The sequence below is a fragment of the Mustela putorius genome, unplaced genomic scaffold (genome assembly GCF_011764305.1).
Source record: "Mustela putorius furo isolate JIRA1106 unplaced genomic scaffold, ASM1176430v1.1 tig00003896_pilon_pilon_pilon, whole genome shotgun sequence".
Lineage (NCBI taxonomy): Eukaryota > Metazoa > Chordata > Mammalia > Carnivora > Mustelidae > Mustela > Mustela putorius.
Window position 1 is genome coordinate 6,894,019 of NW_025422045.1, and position 12,789 is coordinate 6,906,807.

A 12,789-nucleotide genomic window follows, 5' to 3' on the forward strand; every position below is an offset into this window, starting at 1 on the left:
GTGGGGAAAGTGTACATTAGCACTTCCCACATCTAAATGAGCACAGGAATCACCTGGAACCTAGTCCAAATGCAGATTCTGGCTGTGGTCTGAGGCAGGCTGGAGAATCTGTATTTCTCACCGGCTCCAGACAATGCCAGTGCCGCTGGTCTGTGGACCACGGTTGGAAGAGCAGGGCTCTCAGGTGGGCCCTGGAACGTAACATGGGCATTACTCAGAGAGACTGTAGATGTCCTGCGGGTCGTGAGAAGAAACAGAAAACAACTCATTCAGCTCAGAAGTCACAGTCTAGACACGATGCCCACACTGTGCTCAGGGCCTCACATTAGCCTACACTCTGGGCGTGAGGCCAACAAGGAGTTCCACAAGACTACACCATGAGAAAGAAGGAATTCCTCACCAGGAAGTTAGGGCATCTCAGAATGGGGATATGAACATGAGGTTCATCCAAGCCCATTCCAGCCCTTCCAGGACCACAGCTGGCCTTTGGCGAGCTAAGGCACCAGCCAGGACTAGCATGAGGCAAGTGAGGCACCAGGTGAAAAATTTAAGGAGGTGCTCACTCTCGAGGTCATGTAGTACTTGTGTGTGAGGCCTCCTTGACCTCTGTGCCCTTGAGGCTTCACTCACCTCACCCTAGTGCCAGCCCTGCTAAGGCCAGGACTAGTCGTGCTCTGGTTTCCCACTTTGACAGTCCATGTGAGACAGCCAGCTAGATCCTCTGTGCCTTTGGTTTTCCCTCAAAAAAATAAGATAAAAACTAAATGAAAGCAGGGAAGAAAGTCACTTACCATAAACTTCTTCAGAATTTACTTATCTTGGAAGGTGTGACACCTAACCCAGGACCTAGCATGAAGTTGGTGTTCTGTGAATGATTGGATACTGTTACTAAATGGAAAGGACCTCTGATGAGCAGTTGCCCCTGTCAAAAGGCAGGGGCTGTTTTCACATGGTCTTTGCACTTAGTGTGTTCCTAGAAAATAACAGAGGTCAGTAAGAGTGTGACTTTGATAGAGGCGAAACCCATTCTGTCTGAAGGTACAGTCAGTACTTGTTTTGCAAAGTGTGAAATGAGAGACCTCCAAAATATTTCTCTATTCTTGAATTCCTGTATTAATAACGTATTCCTTTGACTTTCATTTTCCTTACCCACTTGTCTTATTTTAAAATACCAGAACCAGGGTGCCTGGGTGTTGCAGTCAGTTAGATGACTGATCTCTTGGTTTCACTTCAGGTCGTAATCTTGGGGTCAGGAGATCACGACGCGGCAGGCTCTGCACTCAGCAAGGAGTCTGCTTGAGATGCTTTCTCCCTCTGCGCCTCCCCCACAATCCTCTTTCTCTAAAATAAATAAATAAATAAAATCTTTAAAATAAAATAAAATACTAGAACCAGGGGTGCCTGGGTGGCTCAGTTGGTTAAGGGTCCAACTCTTAGTTTAGGCTCAGGTTGTGATCTCCAGGTCGTGAGATGGGGCACCACTGGGCTCCACGCTCAGCAGGGAGTCGGTTTGAGATTCTCTTTCTACCTCTGCCCTTCCCCCCAACTGTGTGCTTGCGTGCGCATGTGTGCTCTCTCTCTCTCTAATAAATAAATAAATCTCATTTATAAATAAATAATAAAGTAAAATGAAATACCAGAACCGCAAGGGAAGGATTACATTAACCAAAACCAAAACTTTACCTTTACGTGTCTTTGTCCTGGAAATTTTATATACTAGACAGACTATTATCTATGAGTCAAATTCAACCCACCACCTGTTTTTGTACAACCTGAGAGCTAAGCTTGGTTTTCAGTTTTTTTTAATGGCTGGAAAAAATTCAAAAGAAGAATTATAGTTGATGATATGTAAAAAGTATATGAGGCTCACACTTCATTGTTTATAAAGTTTTATTGGAACACTCACATCCATTCGTTTATGTGATGTCTAGGGCTGCTTTTGTGCTACAGCTACGGAGCTGAGTAGTCATAACAGAGACATATGGTCCAAATGTCTCAAATATTTACTGTCTGGCTTTTTACGGCTTTTTACTGGCTTTTTGCTGATTGTCTACTCTAAAGGGAGGCTCGTCTACTTACCCCATCAGCTTGTTCCAATAGTTTTTACAAAATCACAAGATATAATCTAGTGAGGAAGTGACACTCATTTTAGATTCCTGGAAAGTAGTGTACAAATAGAAATCTTATGAATAAAACTATTTTTTTAAAGATTTCATTTATTTATTTTAGAGAGAGAGAGAGAGAGAATAAGCAGGGGGAGGGGCAGAGGGAGAGGGAAAAGCAGGCTCTCCACTGAGCAGGGAGCCAGATGGAGGCTCCATCCCAGGACCTGGGAATCATGACTTGAGCCGAAGGCAGACACTTAATGACTGAGCCACCCAGGTGCCCCTAGAATCATATTTGAGAATATTTCTTATATTTCTACTCAAAATAATTATTTTGGTTTAGAGAAATGAAAATGTTCTGAGTTTTGTCAGTCAGGTTTGTCTGAAGCAGGCACTGTGTTTTCCCAGAGGCACTCTCTCTTTATCTTATCTTTTCTCTGCTCCTAATTCTTGGAGCTCGGGCCATTGGTGCTGATGCACCCCATACTTCATCTGAGTCTCAGCTCACTGGAGGCAGACTGTCTGAATTGTGATTCAAGCAAGAGGGAGACCTTTCCCAGGGGTAGAAAAGGAAGTGATTTACTCCAGGTACTCCCAGCAATACGCCTGGGAAATCATGTCTGTGGCTAAATGGTTTCCATTCTGTAAGGAGAGAGAGTGTGTGTGTGTATGTGTTAGGAGGCTGGGATGGGGGGCAGGGAGCGAAATGTGGGGAGGACAGGACAGGAACAAAACAAGGACAGGAATTCCAGAATTAGTATTTCTTCCATTGTCTCCCCACTCCACCCTCAAGCTTCTCCGTCAAGAAGGGATTGTACTTTGTCCCCCACATCCCCACAAGTGCTCTCTCCCCAACTTCCAGTTTTGCAGCTGCTCAGCTTCAAGGAAAGTGGACTTGGGTTGAGCTGGCAGCACAAGGATTTTTAAGCTAGACGTCACCTCCCAGTTAGGAGAGTTGATGAAGTTTGATTCCAGTCTGAAAGTTGTGATTTCCCGTGGCTTTCTGGAATTCTACATTTTCCTGGATTTGCTGGAGGGATTCTGTTGTTCTCACCAGTATGAGCCTTGAAGCTCCATTTTCCCTTCTTACCTTAGAAGGTCTCAGCCGAGTACTGTGAGAATTCACAGAGCAGTAGCAGCATGGGAGTGTTGGAGCCACACTCTGGATTGCCGGGGAGCAATTTAAAAGTCAGCTCCACCTTCAGGACATGAACTGAAGGGAGTTAATGGAAAACAGCAGGCTTCCATTCCGCCTGCACCGGTGAATTTTTCCATCTCCCTGTTTTCATAGTGTAATGTGTTAGATGTTATGAAATACCTTTAAACAAAGAATCCTCAATCTTTTCCTGATGTGAAGAAACTTTGAATTTGCCCAGAATCATGAAATCAAAGTACTACCATACTCGTAACACTTCTGACACCAGATGTGTGGCTTTTCCACACTTCAGGCATTTCCCCAACGCTCACACCTCCCCGGCCCAAGCGTCCTGTGGTTCAGTTCAGTCCTGACACTGTGTACCTGAGTTGGCATCAGATCTCACAGGTTCAGGGCTCAATCCCACAAGAGAGACTGCCCCCACTTCAGGAGCCAATCACAAGTCAAGGCTGTCACGGGTACTTCTCACCAACCGCTTGTAGTCAGAGTTCCCATGATCCCCTCCTTGGCGTCAATAATTCCCTAGAATGGCTCACAGAAATCAGGGAAACAGTTAGGTCTTACCAGTTTATTACAAAGGACAGAGTAAAGGTGATGAATTGAACAGGCAGATGAAGAGCTACGTAGGACAAGATCCGGAAGCGTCCGGAGCCCAGGACCTCCCAAGCCTGTGCAGGTGAAGTCAGCCACCATCCCAGCATGCAGGTGTGCTCAGCCACACAGAAGCCCCCAACCCAGTATTGTTGGGATTGTTATGGAGGCTTCATCATGTGGGCATGGTTGTTTATTAACACCCATTTCTAGCCCCCTATCCTCTCCAGAGAAAGGGGGTTGAGGCTGAAAGTTCTAAGCTCCCGATTGTCCTCGGTCTTCCTGGTGACCAGCCCTGATCCAGACTCCACCAAAAGTACCTTTTGGTGGTCTTTTATAGGAAACAGGGAAGGAACGGAGCCTTGTGACCAGTTTGGGTACAAGCTAAAGCTGAAGAATGAGCAGATGTGCAGGAGTAAGGGAGCAGAAAGAGACTAGAAAGGAGGTGAGGGACAGGCCAGAATCTTAGGAAGGGCTTTTAGCAACCTCAGACAGGGCTGTCTGGTGCGCAGGCCCCACTGGCACAGGGCCTCTGGCAGAGGAGCCGTTTTCAAAGGCCTGTGAAAACTCGTGAGATGAGAAAAACAATGACTGGATCTGAAACAAGGAGAAAAGTATAAAATTGAAAGTAGAGCATTTTAATTAAACATCTATAAAACTTACGATTCTGTCAACTGCAATTTAAAATTTTGTATTTGTAATCCTTCATATTTGGAAATAATGCTATGGTTTGACTTTCCTCACTTCGTAAAATTTCCTGTGCATGTGTGATGACGGCTCAGAACTCACGATCATATAGTAAATGGATGACTAGTAGCTACATAATTTCAAAAGCAAAACTCATTTTTATTTCTTTTGCTATCCAAAAATGTTATATTTAATGTGAAAGATGGGTATATTCCAATGTGTTTGATATGGTGTGGAATGTGAATGCCATAATTAATTGAAAGGCCCTGGGGCCTGTTACCGTCTAAAACCAGCCCTCGTCACAGGTCCTGGAATTGGGGTTCGGGCTGACTTAAACCGGATCTCTGAGGGGTAAGATGGAGGCCCCAGCTGATATGAGATAATAAATGCGTTGAGACGCTCAGAACCTTTCCATGCAAGTCCATCTGTACACAACTGCTTAAAAGCTTAAAACCCTGTAGGGCTGTTCCAGTGTGTGAGTTTTAGATGGCGGAAGTGAAGCTTTCTGGAAAGAAGTACCTGACAGGTATAGTGAACTGCTAGGCTTAGTCTCTAGCAGGGCTAATCTAAGTCATGAAAGAGAAAGTCAGCCAGAGTGAGGAGGTGACACGTTACTGCTTGGCTAGTGGCAGGAGACCTGCACAGGTCCCATGGCCTGGGTGTGAGGCCAGGAGCTGTAGGGAGGTGTCTGGCCCTGGACCAGCTGGCCTGCAGCATCACTGAGTGGTGGTAGGACTCCTGACAGTGCAGGACAGACACCCATATAAGCTCTGGACGCTGACACTGGTTGCTGGTTCTCCCTTGAAAAATGCCCTTCCCCTCCCGTTATTCACCCTTACACTTGAGAAAAAGGAGGAGAAAAGAAACAGTGCTCTCCAGCCTTCTCCCCAGTCTCCCACCAATTTTCTGTCTTTGGTATTCCCAGGCTGTCTTGTCCCATGCAGCTGTGTTCTGTCCTGTCCTCAGCCCTCTGCAGCTAGCTTTAATTGACGATAGCTTTCTTCCTGCGAGTCAGCAAAGGTGGCCTGCAGACACTGGCTCCAAACATCCAAACACTGGGAGGCTAGCTTCAGAGCTGTGCATGGCTGAGAGGGAGAGGCCAGACCAGGGGGATATCTGCAGCTGGGCCTCATGGGCCTGGGAGTGACTGTGGGAGAGGCCAGGCTGCTCTCCTCACCCTGCCTTCAGTGGCTCTGCACCGACAACCTCAGGCCAACGTGTTCAGGCAGGAGGCGCTGGTTCTGAGGCCGCTGCTGTTTGTCTACTCTTTCCTGGCAGGTGACCTACATGGGGCAGTTTAAGAGGTCCGTGGGTCTCTCTGCCTCTGGTGTCAGTGACCAGAAGGGCAGAGGCCGAAGAGCAAAGCGGGGGAGTGGCCGTCCTCAGGAATAGACCAGGCTATCCTTCCCCAGAGCAACCCCTACCCCTTCGTCACCAACATGTGCCCTTTGGCGTCATGTGCTGAGGTCTAATGGCGTCACAATAATGAACTCACATTCATCTAGCACTCCCCCGCTCCCAGCAAACATTTACATATTTTGTTTGATTTTGACAGTGATGCCAGAAACAAGGGAGGGGGCAGACATCAGAACTATGCCCATTTGATCGATGAGGAAACAGTTCAAGGGTGAACCAGCTGGCCAGCGTTCTGGAGTTGGTAAGTGGGAGAGCTGAGTGAAGTTGGAACCTGGTTCTTCTGACTCCAAAGTGTGTGGGCTTTGACCCTGAACCACCGGGATGCACTGGCCATCGCTAAGCAGCCATCCAGGCCCCAAGCATGAATTTGGAGTAGGAGTATACTGAACGTGATTCTAGAACCCGAATTTCTGTCTCACGAAACTTGCAAGTCTCTTAAAATGCTGACATCATGTAAAATTATTGAGTGTGTGTGTATGCATGTGTGTATTATTTTATTTTATCTTATTTTTGTTTTCTGGTTTTATAGAGAAATAATCGACATACATCACTGAATATATTTAAGGCATACAGCGTGATGGTGTGATTCTCATATATTGTGACATGAGGACCACAGTAGGTTCGGCTAGCCTCCACCATCTCATATAGATATAATAAGAAGAGAAGGAAAAGGGAAAAAAGAATGTCCTCCTTATGATGAGAACTCTAAGGATTGATTCTCTTAACAACTTCCCTGTCCCTCATATGGGCAGTGTTAGTTCTCGTCCTCGTGTTGGACAGGATATCTCCAGTACTACCTTACTGATCACTGGGAGTTTGTACCTTCTGACCCCCGTCCTACTTCTCTCTCTCCTTCTTCTGCCTCTGATAACCACAAATCTGATCCCTCTCTCTCGCTCCCTCTTTGATATGAGTCTAGTGGACACACAGTGTTACATTAGTTTCAGGTGTACCACACGGTGATTCCATAACACGGTATGCTCTGCTCACCACAGGTGCAGTACCATCCGTCCCATCACATCACTGTTACGGGATCATTGACTGTGTTCCTGATGCCGGTCCTATGGATTCCTTACTCATTCCATAACTGGAAAACTGTGCCTCCCACTCCCCTTCACCCATTTTGCCCAACCCTCGGCACCCTCCCCTCTGGGAACCATCAGTTTGTTCTCTGATTCTGCTTTTTATTTGTTTATTCATTTGGCTTTTTTTAAACTTAGATTTTACTTATGAGTAGAATCGTTGGTATTTGTCTTTCTCAGTCTTACATATTTCACTTAGCATGATACCCTTTAGGTCCATCCATGTTGTCTCAAATGGCATGATCTTATCCTTTTATGGCTGTGTAATATTCCATTGTATATCTATATCTATATCTATCTATCTCTCTCTCTCTCTCTATATATATATATATACATACACACTACATTTTCCTTATCCATTCATCTCTTGATGGACACTTGGGCTGCTTCCATGTCTTGGCTATTGTAAATAGTGCTATATCATAGGGGTGCACACATCTCTTTGAGTCCGTGTTTCTGGTTTCCCTGAATAAATACCCAGTAGTGGAATTATCAGATCATATGATAGTTCTATTTGTAATTTTTTGAGGAATTTCCATTCTGTTTTCCACAATAGCTGCACCAATTTACATTCCCCAAAACAGTACACATGAGTTCCTTTCCACATCCACACCAACACTTGTTATTTCTTATCTTTTTTATTTTAACCATTTTAACTGGTGTAAGGTGAGATCTCGCTGTGGTTTTGATTTTTATTTCCCTGATGATTAATGATGTTGAGCATCTTTTCGTGTGTCTGTTGGCCATGTGTATGTCTTCTTTAGAAAAATGTCTATTCAGATCCTGTGCCCATCTTTTTTTTTTTTTAAGATTTTATTTATTTATTTGTCAGAGAGAGAGAGCAAGAGCGAGCACAGGCAGACAGAATGGCAGGCAGAGTCAGAGGGAGAAGCAGACCCCCTGCGGAGCAAGGAGCCTGATGTGGGACTCGATCCCAGGACGCTGGGATCATGACCTGAGCCGAAGGCAGCTGCTCATCCAACTGAGCCACCCAGGAGTCCCCTGTGCCCATCTTTTAATAGGATTGCTTTTTGGTGTTGAGTTGTGTAAGTTCTTTATATATTTTGGGTATTTGATTCCTTCTCAGAAAAATCATTAGCAAATATCTTCTCCCATTCAGTAGGTTGTCTTTGTTTTGTTGATGGTTTCCTTGGCTATGCAAAAGCTTTTTATTTATTTTTTTTAAAGATTTTATTTATTTATTTGACAGAGAGAGAGATCACAAATAGGCAGAGAGACAGACAGAGAGAGAGATGAGGAGAAGCAGGCTCCCCTCTGAGCAGAGAGCCCCATGCGGGACTCTATCCCAGGCCCCTGGGATCATGACCTGAGCCAAAGGTAGAGGCCCAACCCACTGAGCCACCCAGGCGCCCCAAAGCTTTTTATTTTGATGTAGTCCCAATAGTTCATTGTTTTGTTTCCCTTACCTCAGGAGATGTATTTAGGAAATTTGCTACAGCCAATGTTAGAGAAATTACTGCCTGTGTTCTCTTCCAGGATTTTTACAGTGTCAGGTCTCACATTTAGATCTTTAATCCATCTTGAGTATATTTTTGTGTATGGTATAAGAAAGTGGTCCTGTTTCATTCTTTTGCTTGTAGCTGTCCAGTTTTCCCAGCATTGTTTATTGAAAAGACTGTCTTGGGGCACCTGAGTGGCTCAGCTGGTTAAGCCACTGCCTTCCACTCAGGTCATGATCCCAAGGTCCTGGGATCAAGCCCCGCATCTGGCTCCGTGCTCCGCAGGGAGCCTGCTTCTCCCTCTGCCTGCTTGTTCTTGCTCTTGCTCTGATAAATAAAATCTTAAAAAAAAGAATGTCTTTTCCCCATTTATATTCTCATCTCCTTTGTCATAAATTAATTGACCATGTAATTGTGGGTTTATATTTGGGGTCTCTCTGCTGTATTGATCTGTGTCTCTTTCTTTGCCAATACCATACCGTTTTGATTACTATAGCCGGTAGTATAGCTTGAAGTCTGGAATTATGATACCTCCAGCTTTGTTCTTTCTAAGGTTTCTTTGGCTATTCAGGCTCTTCTGTGGTTCCATACAAATTTTAGTATTATTTGCTCTAGTTTTGTAAAAAATGCTCTTGGTGGTTTGAGAGGGATTGTTTTGAATCTGTAGATTGAAAAGTTGTTGAATTTTAGAAAGAAACATCATCTTGTTTATAGCAAGATTCAGTGCATTCATTCCTACATGTATTCGTTTACTCAACAAGTTTATATATTGAACTCCATGTCCAATAGATGCAAGCCAATTAGCCAAAGATCAGTGCACCCCAGAACCTAGTCTGCTGAATGATCAATAATGCAGTTTGTCAATTTAATCAATCTGTCAGATGACTAGTTTACCGGTTTTGCCAAATTTACTCATTGCAATTACAACAGCCTGAACAGTAATATTTTAACTACTAAAATGTTGACTAAATAGAAATGGGCAGAAATTTTAAAAATTTTCCCACACGAAACCCTTTTTCCAGGCAAAATTCCAGCCTTTAACTATACAATAGGATTGTTTTGGCTGCTTCTGGTTCCTTTACATGCTTTTGAATGTGAGTATGTATTTTCAGACTTGAAGCAGTTCAACATTTTTCCCTCAGTTTCTCAAAAGTCATGTAAGCCTTTAACTCTGTAGAGACAGGGTAGAGAAGAGGTTACATAGGACAGTGCCAGCCTGGAGCCAGCCTGTCTGGTGCACCAGCCCAGCGCTGCCCCTTCTTGGGGGCCGCACTTTGGTCGGGTTATTTCTACACACGTGATGCAATCTCAGCCACATTACACGTTAACGCCGAGGGAAAAAACACACCACAGTAATAACAGAGTTATTTCTGAGTGGTGGGACCATGAGTAATTTGCCTTCCATATGACTTTTCTGTATGTTTGATTTTTAAGATGTAGTTTTAATAATGTTAAGTGTTCCTTATGTAAGAGGAACTACACCACACAGCTTCATGTACATTGTTTTATTTAATCCTCACAACAAGCACACAAGATAGGTAGGATTCTCACCATTTTGCAAAGAAACTGAGGCTCTGATCCACGGATTAACTTGCATGTGTGCCCATGCCTCAGGGGAATCTGACTTCCTCCGTCTGACCTCAAAGTTCACGTTAAGTTTTATTTCTTCTGACTCAACCAAAGAGTCCTTCTCTGTTAAATGGACATAATATCTGCATCTCAAAATATGGAGGGAGGATGGGCTGAGATGATAGGTATGAAAGCCCACTGCAAATGATAAAGCCCTCTACAAAAGATAGTACTGACGAGTAGCTATTCTAAAGGCTTTGCATAGATCATGTTTCTTCAATCATCTCAATGGCCCTGAGAAGCAGGTGGCCATTATGATCCCCATTTTACAGAACAGGATATCAAGGAACAGAGAGGGCAACATGCCATGATCACATAACTGTACATGACATTAATTATCTAGATGGAGACTTTCCAGTGTAAATGACTTCTGGGTCATTTTCCCCAATCTTCTGCACAGGTTCCTCAGGGATACCTACTGCAGAGAAAGGGAAACTCTTTCTCTGTCAGACATCCTAGGTGTCAGATAGTCCAGTTGGCTCCGGAGGAGGTGGATGGAGGGTGGGAGACAGTCAGAGAACAGAAGTCAGGCATCAGATCCACGCCCTCCCACCTGCCACCGCTCTGTGCGCGCTTATCCTTGCTTTCCAGGCACTGGGGGATAACCACGACTCCAAGGACACTGCTGCCACCTGCTGTTCGCACGTTCTCTGTCCAAGGGCTTCTCAGGATCCTCATCACTGTCTTTTCCTAGACCCCTTCTAGCACCTGGGTAGAAGATCAAACTTTGCTCAATTTCAGATACAGGAAGAGTGAACTCTTAGCCCAAGTAGAAGGGCTGGAAGAGGAGAGCAGAGATGCGCTCTGAGCCGTGTGACCTTGGAGATCAGGCTCTTGGCTTCTTTGAGTCTGTGTCTTCATCTGAAAATGAAAACAACAGTAATATCTGCTTCATACAATTGTTTTTAAGATGAGATAAGATTTTTTTCCACTCTACATTCTACCTACTTACCAGAAACAAAAAGTTAGATCTGTAAAAGACCAGCCAGGATAGGGAACAAGTAAACATGTGTACAAGCCTGAAGTCACCTCTGCTTACATTAACATTTTTAACAATGAAAAAATGCATTTTCTGGGGCACCATCATGCCTCAGTCAGTGAAGCGTCTGCCGATAGTTCAGGTCATGATTCCAGGGTCCTGGGATAAAGCCCCGTGTTGGGCTCTCTGCTCAGTGGGGAGTTTGCTTCTCCCTCTGCCTCAGCCCCTCCTCCTGCTTGTGCTCGCTCTCGCTTTCTCTCTCTCAAATAAATAAAAATATTTAAGAATAATAAAATAAGACAAAAAAGAAAATTCTTTCTAATAGAGCGTTCCCTTTTATATTTTGCTACTACTTTTGAATTTTTCAAAATTAAGGCTCAAGTCATTTTCTGTGTTTTATTAAGAATATGTGAAAATGGGGGCACCTGGGTGGCACCTAGGTTAAGCATCTGCCTTCAGCTCAGGTCAGGAACCCAGAGTCCTGGGTTCTGTCTCCCTGCTCAGCAGGAAGCCTCCTTCTCCCTCTCCCATTCTCACTACTTGTGTTGCCTCTATGTCTCTCTGTATGTCTCTCTCTGTCAAATAAATAAATAAAATCTTTAAAAAAAAAAAAAGAATGTATAAAAACAGGGCACCTGGGGGGCTCAGTTGGTTAAGCATCTGTCTTCTGCTTGGGTTATGATCTCAGGGTCCTGGGGTGGAGCCCCATGTCAGGATCCCTGCTCAGTGGGGAGCCTGCTTCTCCTTCTCCCCTGCCCCTGCTCATGCTCTGTCCCTCTCTCTCAAATAAATAAATAAAATCTTAAAAAAAAAATATCTGAAAACCAGGTAAGTGACTGGGGAATAGGGTAACTGGGTGATGGGCATTAAGGAGGGCACTTGATGTAATGAGCACTGGGTGTTCTATGCAACTGATGAATCACTAAATTCTCTCCCTATAACCAAAAATACACTCTTTGTTAACTAACCTGAATTTAAATCAGAAAAACAATAGTTTTTTAAAAATCTAAAAAATAAAAAATTAAAAAGAATATCTGAACCAGGGCTCCTGCGTGGCTCAGTCGGTTGAGTGTCTAACCCTTGATATTAACTCAGGTCATGATGTCAGGGTCCTGAGATTGAGCCCCACCTTGGGCTCCATGCCCAGCATGGGCTTAAGATTGTCTCTCTCCCTCTCTGTCTGCTGCTCCCTCCCCGACCTCTTTCTCTCCCTCTCTTTAAAAAAAAAAATTTAAAAATTAAAAAGAATATCTGAACCAGAATATGAAATAGTGAAAAGGGGTGTCTGATTTTTCTTTAAAATTTTCTTTAAATTTCAATCAATTAACATATCGTGTATAATTTGTTTCAGAGGTAGAGGTCAGTGATTCATCAGTCCTATATAGTACCCAGTGCTTCTTACATCTCATGCCCTCCTTAATGTCCATCACCCAGTTACTCCATACCCCACCCCCACCCCTCCAGCAACCCTCCATTTGTTTCCTATGATTAAGAGTCTCTTATGAAAAAAAGTCTCTTATGGTTCGTCTCCCTCTCTGATTTTGTCTTGTTTTATTTTTCCCCTCCTTTCCCCTATGCTCCTTTGTCTTGTTTCTTAAATTCCACATATGAGTGAAATCATATAATTATCTTTCTCTGATTGACTCATTTCGCTTAGGGTAATACTCTCTAGTTCCATCCACGT